The sequence below is a fragment of the Carica papaya genome, chromosome 6, assembly GCF_054855325.1.
Source record: "Carica papaya isolate Zhongbai chromosome 6, ASM5485532v1, whole genome shotgun sequence".
Lineage (NCBI taxonomy): Eukaryota > Viridiplantae > Streptophyta > Magnoliopsida > Brassicales > Caricaceae > Carica > Carica papaya.
Genome location: NC_142314.1, coordinates 23,307,635 through 23,320,987, shown reverse-complemented (window position 1 = coordinate 23,320,987; position 13,353 = coordinate 23,307,635).

Sequence of the window (13,353 nt, the reverse complement as noted above, 5' to 3'; positions counted from 1 at the left end):
TCAAATGATATTCTAATCACATATTCAAGTGAGCAAGAACAACAACTTTTCCTTTTTATTTGTCTACTGGTATCTTTGGAGGTCCCACTATGCATCACCCAATATCCAACATTGTCAACTAACCGGCCATCCCCATATCTCGTCCGATATTAGTGCTAAAAATACTATCTCTCAATACCCCGTCCGATATAAAGGTAAATCAGGTCGTCCCCATACCCCTTCTTGTATGAGTACCAAAAATACCATTTCTCGATACTCCAGTCGGTATGAGACAACGTTCACGGTAGGGCTCCCTATGTACTCGGTCTGTCCACCATCTCTCAGGATTCTAATAAGACTATCATTCATTAATTCACATGACCAATCAATTTTCCATTTGCATATTAATTTCTAATTTTACATGTAATAGTTCGTGAACTTGAAATGAAATAAATTATGAATTGAATGCATAAGCAAAATAATAAATTAGGGTTTACATTCCTTACACAATAATTCCGGATACCCAATAGGGCCATGGGAATAATCCTTCTAAAAGAACAACTAATAATCAAAGAAATAAATAAAAAATGAACAAATTGAACGTCCTACTCATAATCCTCTTATGGATCGGGCTTTGGATCTTGGTTCTCTTGATCTGAAATGGTTAATGAAAGAGTGAGCTACATTACCCAAGTAAGAATATCACGCTACTCACCGACACAGAAATGAATGTTGGTAGAAATCATAAAAATAACTAATGGAACTCTTATTTTAAGTAAATTCATTTATCATAAGTAAAATCATTTATTGTACACTTACCGTAGCGAAATTTTCAAAAACTGACTTAGAGAGGCAATGGCACAAACAATCTCATATACAATTAACCAAAAACAACAACTTTTTCTTTTTACCTGCCTACCGGTATCCATGGGGGTTCATAGGGATGTATGTTTTCACTATACATGAAACATAATTCAACATTTTCAATTAACCGGCCGTCCCCATACCCCGTTTGGTATGAGCGCCGAAAATACCATCCATCAATACCTCGTCCGGTATGAGGGTGAAACGGACTGTCCCCATACCCGTCCGATATGAGTGCCAAAGTACCAATCCTCCATACCCCATCCGGTATAAGGTAACATTTATGGTGGGGTTCTCTATGTACTCGGTCTATCCACTATCTTCTAAGATATCCAGTAAGGTCACCATTCATTCACTCACTTAATCAAATAATTTTTCGTTTATATTTAATTTTTGGTTTCACAATTTAACTATAAACCACGCAAAACAAACAATACATGCATCAAGAAAACACAACTAAATCATCTTACCAACTCCAGCATATTATCATGCATTAAAAACTGTAAAATTAATCAAATAGGATAAACAGTGAATAATAATCGGTTTCGGCTCCATTAATAACCTGTGATTAATTATCGAGATTTTTTAAATTGTACAAAATACCATATTATTTATAATTAAACTTAAATTTCATAAAAAAAAATAGGGTGAGGGATTCTTACTCAAATTGACGTCTGAAATGTTAAACTTTCAGCTGCGCCTACTAGCGGTCTCCGGGTTCTTTGATTTTTCTTCGATGATTAAAACACGCTTCAAGTACCTAAAAATGCCCCAAAAAATCCAAAATCAGTGTTAGGAACCCCTTTTTGCCAATTCTGACATTTCGGCACGACGACTCCACTATGCTCCAGTGACGGCACCGCTGCCTGCAGTGGTGGTTTGCCTCAGGTTGGCTATTTTTGACCAGTTTCAAACGATTTCGGTCAGTTTTGTACCCATCCCTGTAACAAAACACGTTAAGGGGCCTCGGTTGGCCGAAAAAAGTCAAAAAATCAAAGCTTACAGGCGGTAGAGTTTTTCAGTGCAGCGACTCCACCGGCTCACCTTCACAGTTGGGTGTTTTGCTTCGGTCAACCTGTAGAAAAAAGAATGGTAATTACAATGGTGAAAATATTACACGAAACAGAAATCGAGAAGGGCCTCATCGAAGGCAATTTTTGCTTTTTCCTGCGGCAACACCACCGGACTTTACCCATGATTTTTGATTTATCTGCTAGTCTTTTTGCTCTGATTTGGCCATGGGGGAACTCAAAATTGAATTTCGAGCGAATGAAATTTTTTTTACCTCTTTTGGTGGTCGGAAGTGGCTCCGATGCGGCAGTAGGCGGCGGTCAGCTCCCTTCCCGGCTACTAGCTCTTTTTCTCTGAAGGGGGGTCTAGCGGCTATGGATAGAGTTTGGTGTGAAGAGGTGTATTTATATCCGTCTCCTTTTAATATGAGTCGTCCATCGCGTTTGATCGGGACCGTCCGATCGTATTTGAATAGAAAGTAAATCTGGACCGTTCATCACGATTTGATCTGGACCATCCGATCGCATTTGAATAGGAAGTAGATCTGGACCGTTTGTCGTGTTTAATTACGACCGTCCTATTGCGTATGAGGAGGGAATGGATTCAGATCGTCTATGCACGCGGGAATAAATCTGGACCGTCTGATCGCGGGCACGCAGATCGCCAGCGTGGCACTGCATTAGCGTGCCTTGCCACGCGGTGCGCTCTGATTTGTCGGGGCTGCTGGCTGGACGTCCTACATGGCACATTTTTCTTAAATTTCGTTTTGACCATCAGTTTCTGATTTTTCTTTTAAAAACACCCACAGAACCCAAATTTTCACTCATTCTCACAAAATTATTTTTAATTTCATCCTCCACCTATTTTTTTCTTAATTTTACATTAAATAATAATTTATAAAATTAAAAATTAAATTTTATACATAAATTTTAAATTTTACAAATTAATTTTGGGTATTACAACTCTCCCCCCTTAAAAGAAATTTTGTCCCTCAAATTTGTATATCTCTCATTCAATCAAATAGTTGGGGATACTAGACTCTGAAGTCTGCTTATAGCTCCCATGTGGCCTCTTTCTGTGTGTGATTCTGTTATAGGACCTTAACAAAGAGAATTTTTTGGTTGTGGAGTACTCTACTCTTTCAGTCCACAATACCCATCGGCATCTCCTCGTAGGATAGATCCTCCTGGAGCAAAAGGGGCTCATGGGCTAGGATATGAAAGGGGTCCGGGTTGTACATGCGTAACATGGACACATAGAACACATTATGGACCCTGGATAGTTCTGAAGGCAGTGCCAGTCTATAGGCGGCGGTGCCAATTCTGTTTAAGATTTCAAATGACCTAATAAACTGGGGATTTAATTTCCCTCTCTTGCCAAACCTACTGATTCTTTTGAAATGAGTGACCTTAAAGAACACCTGATCACTTTTCTCAAATTCCAAATCCCTCGTTCGGGTATCTGCATAATTCTTCTTTCTACTCTGAGCCGTCTGAATGGTCTTTTTAATCTTAAATATTTTGGTTGTAGTCTCTTCTATAAGATCTGAACCGAACAATTTTCTATCACCCACTTCTTCCTAACAGATCGGTGATATGCATGGACGACCATATAACGTCTCGTATGGAGCCATGTCAATACTTGTTTGGCAGTTGTTATTGTAGGAGAATTCTATTAGAGGTAAATGATCATCCTAATGGCCATCTGAAGTCAATAACACAAGGTCGGAGCATATCCTCTAGTGTGCGGATCGTCCTTTCTGATTGTTCATTGGTCTGAGGGTGGAATGCAATATTAATGGATAGTTTCGTTCCCATGGCTTGTTGAAAACTAGACCAGAATCGAGAAGTGAACCTAGGGTCGGTCATCCTGATGGCTAAGAAGTAGGAAGACTTGGTAAGTCAGTCAATAATTACCCAAATGGTATCATGTCCCCAACATGCTCTAGGCAATCCTGTTACGAAATCTATTTTGATATGTTTTTACTTCTACTCCAGAATTAGTAATGCCTAAAGTAGCCCGCCTGGGCATTAATGCTCTACCTTGACTTGCTGACATACCAAACACTTCGAAATAAAGTCGGTCACATATCTTTTCATCTCATTCCACCAAAATTGAGATTGCATATTTTGATACATCTTAGTACTTTCGGTATGCATAACAAACTTTGAGGTATGGGCCTCTGTCATGATGTCCATTTTCAGTTTACTGTCACATGAAACACACACCCTGTCTTGAAATCTAAGCAACCCATTAGCAGAGACTCAAAATTCTGAATTAACTCCTTGTTCTGCATCTTTCCTAAGGGCTGTCAGGGTGAAATTGGCGGATTGGGTTTCCTTTATTCTCTGGATCAACTCAGGTTAAACAGTCAGGTAGGTCAAGCATGTGACTCTCTTCAGATTCTGAAGTTGTACCTGTTGTGCGGCCCCTATTACCCTACATTCTATAACCATTAAGTGAGCTAATATACCTGCACTTTTTCTACTAAGTGCGTCGGCTACCATGTGCCCTTACTCGGGTGATACAAGATGTCATAATCATAGTTCTTGAGGAGTTCTATCCATATTCTCTAATACATATTGAGATCTTTTTGAGTGAATATGTATTTCAAGCTCTTATAGTCGGTATAAATCTGAAAGGTCTCTTTATACAAGTAATGGCGTCAAGTCTTCAAGACGTGGATAATCGCGGCAAGTTCTAAGTCATAGGTATTGTAGTTTTTCTCATGACTCTTCAACTACCTAGACCCATAGGCTATGATTTTTCTATACTGTATCAGGATACAACCCAACCCTAAGTAGAAGGCATCATTATAAACTGTATATCCATTTGTTCTGCTCGGCAAGGCCAATACAGGTGCGGTAGTCAACTACTTCTTTAGTTTTGAAAAATTCCTTTCACAGTCCTCATTCCACTCGAACTTGACGTTCTTCTTTGTGAGTCGAGTCAAAGGAGCAGCTAGACTAAAAAATTCTTCCACAAACTTGCAGTAATAACCTACCATTTCCAGAAAGTTACGAATCTCCTTGATCGAGGTTAATTTTTCCCAGTCGAGCACTGCCTCAATCTTTTCAAGGTTCATTGACACTCCATCACTTGATATGATGTGCCCTAGGAAGGTAGTCTGCTTGAGCCAGAACTCACACTTGCTCAGCTTTGCATACAATTTTTTTCTCTAAGAACCTACAAAACCTGAGTCAGATAGTGAGCGTGCTCCTCTCTACTTTTTGAATAGACCAAGATATCATCGATAAATACAATGACGAACTGATCCACGAATTATCTGAAAAATCTGTTCATTAAATCCATGAAGATGGTTGGTGCGTTAGTTAGTCCAAATGGCATGACTAAGAATTCATAGTATCCGTACATGGTCCAAAAAGCTATTTTGGGAATGTCTTCTACCTTAATCTTTACCTGATGGTAACCTGAATATAAGTCTATTTTGGAGAAGACTTTGGCACCATGTAACTGATAAAAAAGGTCATCGATCCTGATGAAGGGGTACTTGTTATTGATCGTGACCCTGTTCAGTCCTCTTTAGTTAATACATAATCTTAATGTCCTATCTCTCTTCCTTGTAAATGTGACTCTGGCACCCTAAGAGGACACACTATGTCAGATGAATCCATTATCCTGCAATTCATTGATCTATTTCCTCAACACGACTTATGCGGTAAGGGACAACCGAAATAGGTTGGATATCTGGCTGAAGGTCTATGGTGAATTCAACTTCTCTATCCACTAACAGTCCAAGTTGTTCATCCGAGAACACATCCGAAAAGTCTTGGACTACCGGAATCTCTTAAATACAAATTTCTTTTTTGGGTTTGTCTAGTTAGAGAAAATAATAAGGTTAAAGCAGTTAATAATAGAAAAATTTGCCATGAGAGAACAAATGTTAAATAATTTTATTAATTTGTAAATAATTCCTCATCAGGAGGGTTGAATACAAGGTTCTTATGAAAACAATCTACAGTGGCGTGATATGTCGCTAGCCAGTTCATTCCTAGTATTACATCAAAGTTCTCCGTGTCAATCTCTATTAGGTGCACACTCAATTTCTTATCGGTCATATCTATGACACAGACTCTGTATATAACCTCCCCCAGTAGTGTGCTACTCCCAAGAGTAGACACAAACAATATAGAATCAAATCTTTCAGGTAATATATTCAAGTTTGATGCAAAAGCATGTGAAACAAATGAATGCGAGACACTAGTATCAATTAAAACATGTGCATGATGATTACAGATAGTGTACATACCCTGCATCATGTCTGATTCTGCATCCTACTGAGTGAGGTTGTAAGCCCTGCCCTGAATAGGAGGTCTAGTCTGGTTCTGATTCCTCGGGCACTCCCTCGCGTAATGCTGGGCACTCCCACATATGTAGCATGTATTGTTGAGGCAATAGCATGGTCAATCCTATGATTCTTGTCACAGTGTTGGTAAGTCATATCATGTCTTGTTGTTGGAATCTGAGGAGGACACTGAGTCATGTGTCTAGGTCTTTTGTTCTGCTAAACAAGTGTAGTAGGTACTGGTATGTGGTTTAAAACCGGGGGCTTGAGGTTCCCTACTGCTGGAGGAAAAATGCAAAGATTCTTCTCCACTAGTTGTGTGTTGGCCAGAACAGTCGAGTAAGTACTGAGCTCGAATACATACAGCTGCTATTTGATCTCAGGACGGAGGCTCCACTTGAACCTTCTTACCTTTCTGCCTTCATCCATCATGCTCTCAGGGGAATACCAGCCCTACTCTAGGAACTTTCGGGTATATTCTAATACAGTCATGTCATCTTGGACTAGGTGTGCAAACTCCATTTCTTTCATATGTCGGAGATTCTCTAGGAGGTACTCTGCATTAAAGGCCATCAAGAATTATTCCCAAGTGACTTGAACGAGCAGGGTGGCCTGCTTGAGTTGCCACCAGCGGCCTGCCTCTCCCACCAGCATGTAGGTGGCAAATATGACTCTCTGTTCGGAAATCACTCCAAGAGTCGTGAAGGCCTTCTTTGTCTCAACTAACCAATACTCAGCCTCTTCAAATGAAGATTCCTCTGCAAAAGTAGATGACTTTAGTCTTTTATACCTCTCAATGTAACCTAGGTCCATCATAGGAGGAACTGGATTCCGTGGAAGAGGGACTGGATTGTGCTGGGGATGAACCGGATGATCCTGTGGTAGTACTGGATGATACAGCAGAGGCCTTAGATTGTACTATAGTGGTGCCAAGTGATGCAATTGGGGCACCAGACTATACTGTGGTGGTGCCGGGTGGTACTATGGCTGGGACACCGGATCATACTGTGGAGGTGTTGGATGGTACTGTGGAGGAGCAGGATGGCTCAGGATCCTCCCGCAGCAGGGGTGGCTCGACCTATGGCAGCGGGGGAGGGCCAAGTAGCTCCCTTCTTTCCTCCAAGGCCTGCTGGGAGTGATGAGTCTCTCTAACATTTCAAACAATCGGTCAACATCCTTTTGAAGCGAACCCTCCCGGGCTGCTCGGTTTAATGAGCGTCTTCCTCCCTAATCTATATGTACCTGCATTTCACAAGAAATGGTTGAGTGATAATTCATTCTTTGGTGTTTCCTAAGATTTTTGTATAAAGAATGGTTTTGAGGAACGCGAATCTGATACCAACTATAACGACTTATGAACTTGAAAGGAAATAAATTATGAATTGAATGCGGAAGTAAAATAATAAATTGGGGTTTGCATTCCTTACACAATAATTCGTGATACCCAATAGGGTTACGAGAATGACATTTCTAAAAGAAAAACTAATAATCAAATAAATAAATGAAAAGTGAACAAACTGAACATCCTACTCGCAACCCTCTTGTGGATCAGACTTTAGATCTTGGTACCCTTGATCTGAAATGGTTAATAAAAGAGTGAGCTACACTAGCCTAATAAGAATACCACGCTACTCACCGACACAGAAACGAAGGTTGGTAGAAATTATAAAAACAATTAATAAAGCTCTTATTTTAAGTAAATTCATTTATTATAAATAAAATCTTTTATTGTAGACTTACCGTAGCGAAATTTTCAAACACTGTGCTATAGAGGCAATGACACAAATAATTTCATAATCTCCTGTACAATTAAGTAGAACAACAACCTTTCTTTTTTATCTGCCTACTGGTATCCATGGGGTATTCATAAAGATGTCCCCACTATGCGTGAACCTTAATTCAACATTTTCAATTAATTAGCCGTCCCCATACCCCGTCCGGTATGAACGCCGAAAATACCATCCCTCAATACCCCATCCGGTATGAGGGTGAAACGGGTCGTTCTCATACTCCGTTCGGTATGAGTGTCAAAGTACCAATCCTCCATACCCCATCCGGTACGAGGCAACGTTCACGGTGGGGTTCCCTATGTACCCAGTCCGTCCACCATTTCTTAGGATATCTAGTAAGGCCACCATTCACTCACTTAATCAAACAATTTTCCGTTTATATTTAATTTTTGGTTTCACAATTTAACTGTAAATCATGCAAAACAAGCAATGCATGTATCAAAGAAGCACAAATAAATCATCTTATCAACTCCAGCGTATTATCATGCATTAAAAACTATAAAATCAATCAAACATGATAAACAGTGAATAATAACCGGTTCCGGCTTCATTAGTAACTTGTAATTAATTATCGAGATTTTTTAAATTGCACAAAACACAATATTATTTATAATTAAACTTCAATTCTATAACAAGTAATGAGGTGAGAGATTCTTACTCAAATTGATGTCCAAAATACTAAACTTTCAGCTGCGCCTACTAGCGGTCCCCGGGTTCCCTGAATTTTCATTCTGAGATTAAAACACGCTTCAAGTACCTAGAAATATCCCAAAAAACCAAAAATTAGTGTTAGGAACCCCTTTTGGCCAATTCTAAAATTTTGAAACGGTGGCTTCGCCATGTTCTGGCAACGACACTACCACCCGCGGCAGCAGTTTGCCTGAGGTTGGCCATTTTCAGCAAGTTTTGGCCAATTTCGATCGATTTTGTACCCATTCCTATGAGAAAACACGTTAAGAGACCTCAGTTGGCCGAAAAAAGTCAAAAAATTGAAGCTTACCGACTGTAGGGTTTTTCGGTGCAGCGGCTCCATCAGCTCAACTTCGCGGTTGGGCGTTTTGTTTCAGTCACCTATAGAAAAAGAAATGGTGATTATAATGGTGGAAAAATTATATGAAACGGAAATCGGGAAGGGACTCATCGGAGGCAATTTTTTCTTTTTTTGCGGTGGTACCGTCGGGCTTTAACCGCGATTTTTGGCTCATCTGCCGATCCTTTTGCTCTGATTTGACCATGGGGGTGTTCAAAATTAAATTTTGAGCAAATGAGGAAAATTTTACCCCTTTTAGCGGTCAGAAGTGGCTCCGGCACAGCGGTGGGTGGCGGTCAGCTCCCTTCCCGATGACTGGCTCTTCTTCTCCGATGGGGGGGTCTGGCGGCTAGAGTTTGAGTTTGGTATGAAGATGGGTATTTATATCCCTCTTTTTTTAGTTTAGACCGTCCATCGCATTTAATCTGGACCGTTCGATCGCGTTTAAGTAGGAAGTAAATTTGGACTGTTCATCGCGATTTGATATAGGTCGTCCAATCGCATTTAAATAAGAAGTGGATCTAAACCGTTCATCGCATTTAATCGCGACCGTTCGATCGCATCTGAGGCGGGAACAAATGTGAACTGTCCGATCGCGAACACGCGAATTGCCAGCGTGGCCTCCTGCGTGGCACTATATCAGCACGCCTTGCCACGCAGCGCATTTCGGTTCGTCGGGGCTGCTAATTGGGCGTCTTTGGTGGCACATTTTTCTTAAATTATATTTTTACCTCCAGTTTCTGATTTTTCTTTCAAAAACACCCCCAAAACCCCAATTTTCACCCATTTCTCCCAAAATTATTTTCAATTTCATCCTCCACCTATTTTTTTCCTAATTTTACATTAAATAATAATTTATAAAATTTAAATTTAAAATTTATACATAAATTTTGAATTTTACAAATTAATTTCGAGTATTACATCACAAATAAACCGTAAATCATGCAAGACAATCAATATATATATCAAGGAAGCACAATTGAATCATTCAACTATTCTTGTATATCATCATGTATTTAAAGCTGTAAATTCAACAATCAGTTAAATATGACAAATAAATAACTAATCGGTTCTAGCTCTATTAGTAAATGTAATTATTCTCAAAGTTTTTTAAATTACATAAAATATTATATTATTGATTATAAAGCTTCAATTCCATAATAGAAAATAAGTTGATGGATTATTACCTGAATCGGTGTCCGAAATACCAAATTTTCTACTACGCCTACTGGTGGTTTTTGAATTTTTTAAATTTTTCTACGGAGATTAAAACACGTTTCACGTATCTAAAAATACCCTAAAAATTCAAAATCGGTGTTAGAAACTTTTTTCGATCAATTTCGGGATTCTGGCACTGTGACACCGTCGTGCTTCGGCGACGGCACTGCCACCGGCGGCGGTTTGCCTTAGCCTGGTCGTTTTTGGCCAGTTTTATGCCCATTTCTGTGAGAAAATACGTTAGGGGGTCTCGGTTGGCCAAAAAAATAAAAAAATAGAAACCTATCGGTGGTAGAATTTTCTGGTGCGTCGGCTCCACCAGCTTACCTTCATGGCTGGGCGTTTTTATTCAGTAAAGCTGTAGAAAATAGAACGGTAAACACAATGGTAAAAAGATCAAACGAAACGAAAAACAAAACATGGGAAGGGGTTTAATGGAGGCGGTTATGGGTTTTGCCTGTGGCAGCGGTGTCGGGCTTTGCCCGCGGTTTTTGGCTCACCGACTGTTCTTTTTACTCTGATTTGGCCATGGGGGTGCTCGGAATCAAATTCTGAATGGATAGGAGAATTTTTACCTTTTTTGGTGGTCGGAGGTGGCTCCGGTGTGGCGACGAACAGCGGTCGGCTCCCTTCTCCGATAACTGGTTCTTCTTTTCTGGCGGGAGACTGGTGGCTAGGGTTTGGGTTCAGTGTGATGTAAAATATTTATACCCGTATCGCGTTAATCTGGACCGTTCAGCGCGTTTAATCTCAACTGTGCGATCACGTTTAAAGAGAAAATAAATATGAAATATGGACTGTCATCGCGATTTGATTTCGACCGTCCGATTACGTTTAAAGAGAAAAAGAATCTGGGCCGTTCATCGTGTTTAATCACAATCGTCCGATCGCGCCTAAGAAGGAAACGGATTCGAACTGTCCACGTGCGCAGAAACACTTCTGGGTCGTCCGATTACGGGGTACGTAGATTGCCAGCATGGCCTCCCACATGGTACAGAGTCAGCGTGCCTTGTCACGTTGCGCACTCCAGTTCGTCAGAGCTACTGACTGGGCGATTCTACATGGCAAAATTTTCCTTAATTGCGTTCTGACTCACAGTTTTCAAATTTTCTATCAAAAATACTATGCGAACTCAAATTTTTACCATTTTTAACCTATTTTTTTCATAATTCTACATTAAATTAAAATTTATTAATTTTGAAAATAGATTTTTATATATTTTTAATATTAAAGTTAATTTCGAGTTAAATTATAGGTTCGGGTATTACAGAGTTTTCTTTGAAGGGACCGGGGAGCTGCTTGGAGGAAACTTGAAGGTTTGTACTGATGGCATTCTGCGATTTCTGTGAAGAAGAAGGGAACAATTGCAGGAGCAACGAGAAAGGAAAATGAAGCAGAAAGCTGGCAGATTTGAAAATTTGATTTGGCATTCCAATTTAGGAATTTATTTGTCTTTCTTCAATTTTTTATAATTTTCAATCAAAATTTTATTATATAATATTTAAAATAAATTATATTGTTATTAATTAAGTAATTATTGCAATTATATAATTATTTATTTAAATTTTATTAATTATATAACTACTTAAATTAATTTTAATTTTAAATTTATAGTCAAAATTTACTGAAATATGTGATATAAGATTGATAAGTCCGAATTCAAAATATCTATCGTAAAAAGAATAAATATGTTGACTGATTGGTGAATACTGATTTCTCTTTACATATAAATCTTCATCTACATACTCAAATGTCGAATGATTTTTAATAACTTTTTATTGATAATATCATTAGTGTTTTTTGACTCATAATATGTACAACAACCTTTTAGTATTCTTAATTTATATCTCTTTTTATAATAAAAAAAATATACGTTTGTAGTCGTTACTTTTATATATATAATATATTCATACAAACAACAAAAAAGAATATTTTGTTAAAAGAATTAAGTAGCTAATACAATTTTCACATGTCAGCAAACGTTAATTTCAAGTACATTTAAAATTTCAAGTTAGATTATTAAAACAATTAAAAAATTACTGACTGTTAATGAATCATATAATTGATATAATTAGTATTGATTTCTAATTTGCATTTGTAATTTGGTAAATATTTGGAATCTCTCACTAAACAGAAATTAACAAATTATTGTATATAATAATTTTATTAAAATATTATTCAACCTATAGATTTTGGTTATTTATTTAAATTCTAATTTTAATATTTAGAAAATTAAATAAATAATAGGTTCATTATTTTCAACAAATTAAAAATACATTGGATTAGTTGTCAGAATTGTACACTTATCATTATATAACTACTGAAATTAGTGTTGATTTCTAATTTGTATTTAGAATTTCGTGGATATGAGATTTTTTTCACTCAAAGAAATTAATCAATTATCATTATATAATATTTTTATTAAATTATTGCTCAGGTTATAAGTTTTAGTTATTATCTAAATTTCATTTTTATCTTTAAAAAATTTTTAAAAAAAAAGTAGATTATTATCTTTTAGTTAATTAAAAATATATTGGGATCTTATTAGTACTGAAATTATACAATTATTTAAGTCTATATTTTATATGTGGAATATGGCATGCCATAGTTGTGGTTTTTTTAGAAGGTAATCAATATATTCATAATTAACAACTAAATATGTACAAGTTGTCATATTTTGGTTGTTACTCTTATATATAATTAAAAATGAATTGGAGTTTTCTTAAGCATATGATTATTTGAATAATATAATTATTTTTATTTTATATTTAAAAAATTATTTATAAAAATGAGAATATAGCATGTGGTAGTTCGGAAAGTGGAGCTTTTCCAGTGGCAAATCTCTAAGCTCTCCCTCCAATTTTTGTTCAGAATTTTTAAACTTTTCAAGATTTCATGTTTTCTTTTGTAGATTTTTCCCGTACCCTCTTGAGAACAAAAATCAATGTTTTTTAATATTAATTCTCCATATTTGTCCAAAACACAAAATCTAAGTTATAATTATTTAAAACTACCACAACTAAATATTATAATCAACCCAAAATCTAAGTATTTCCTTATAATTTACTCTGGTATTATTTTACCCTTTTTTATCTGGAGAGCAATGGCGGTCTACTTCCTGAATTTTCATACAAATAAAAATAATGATTGGAAGA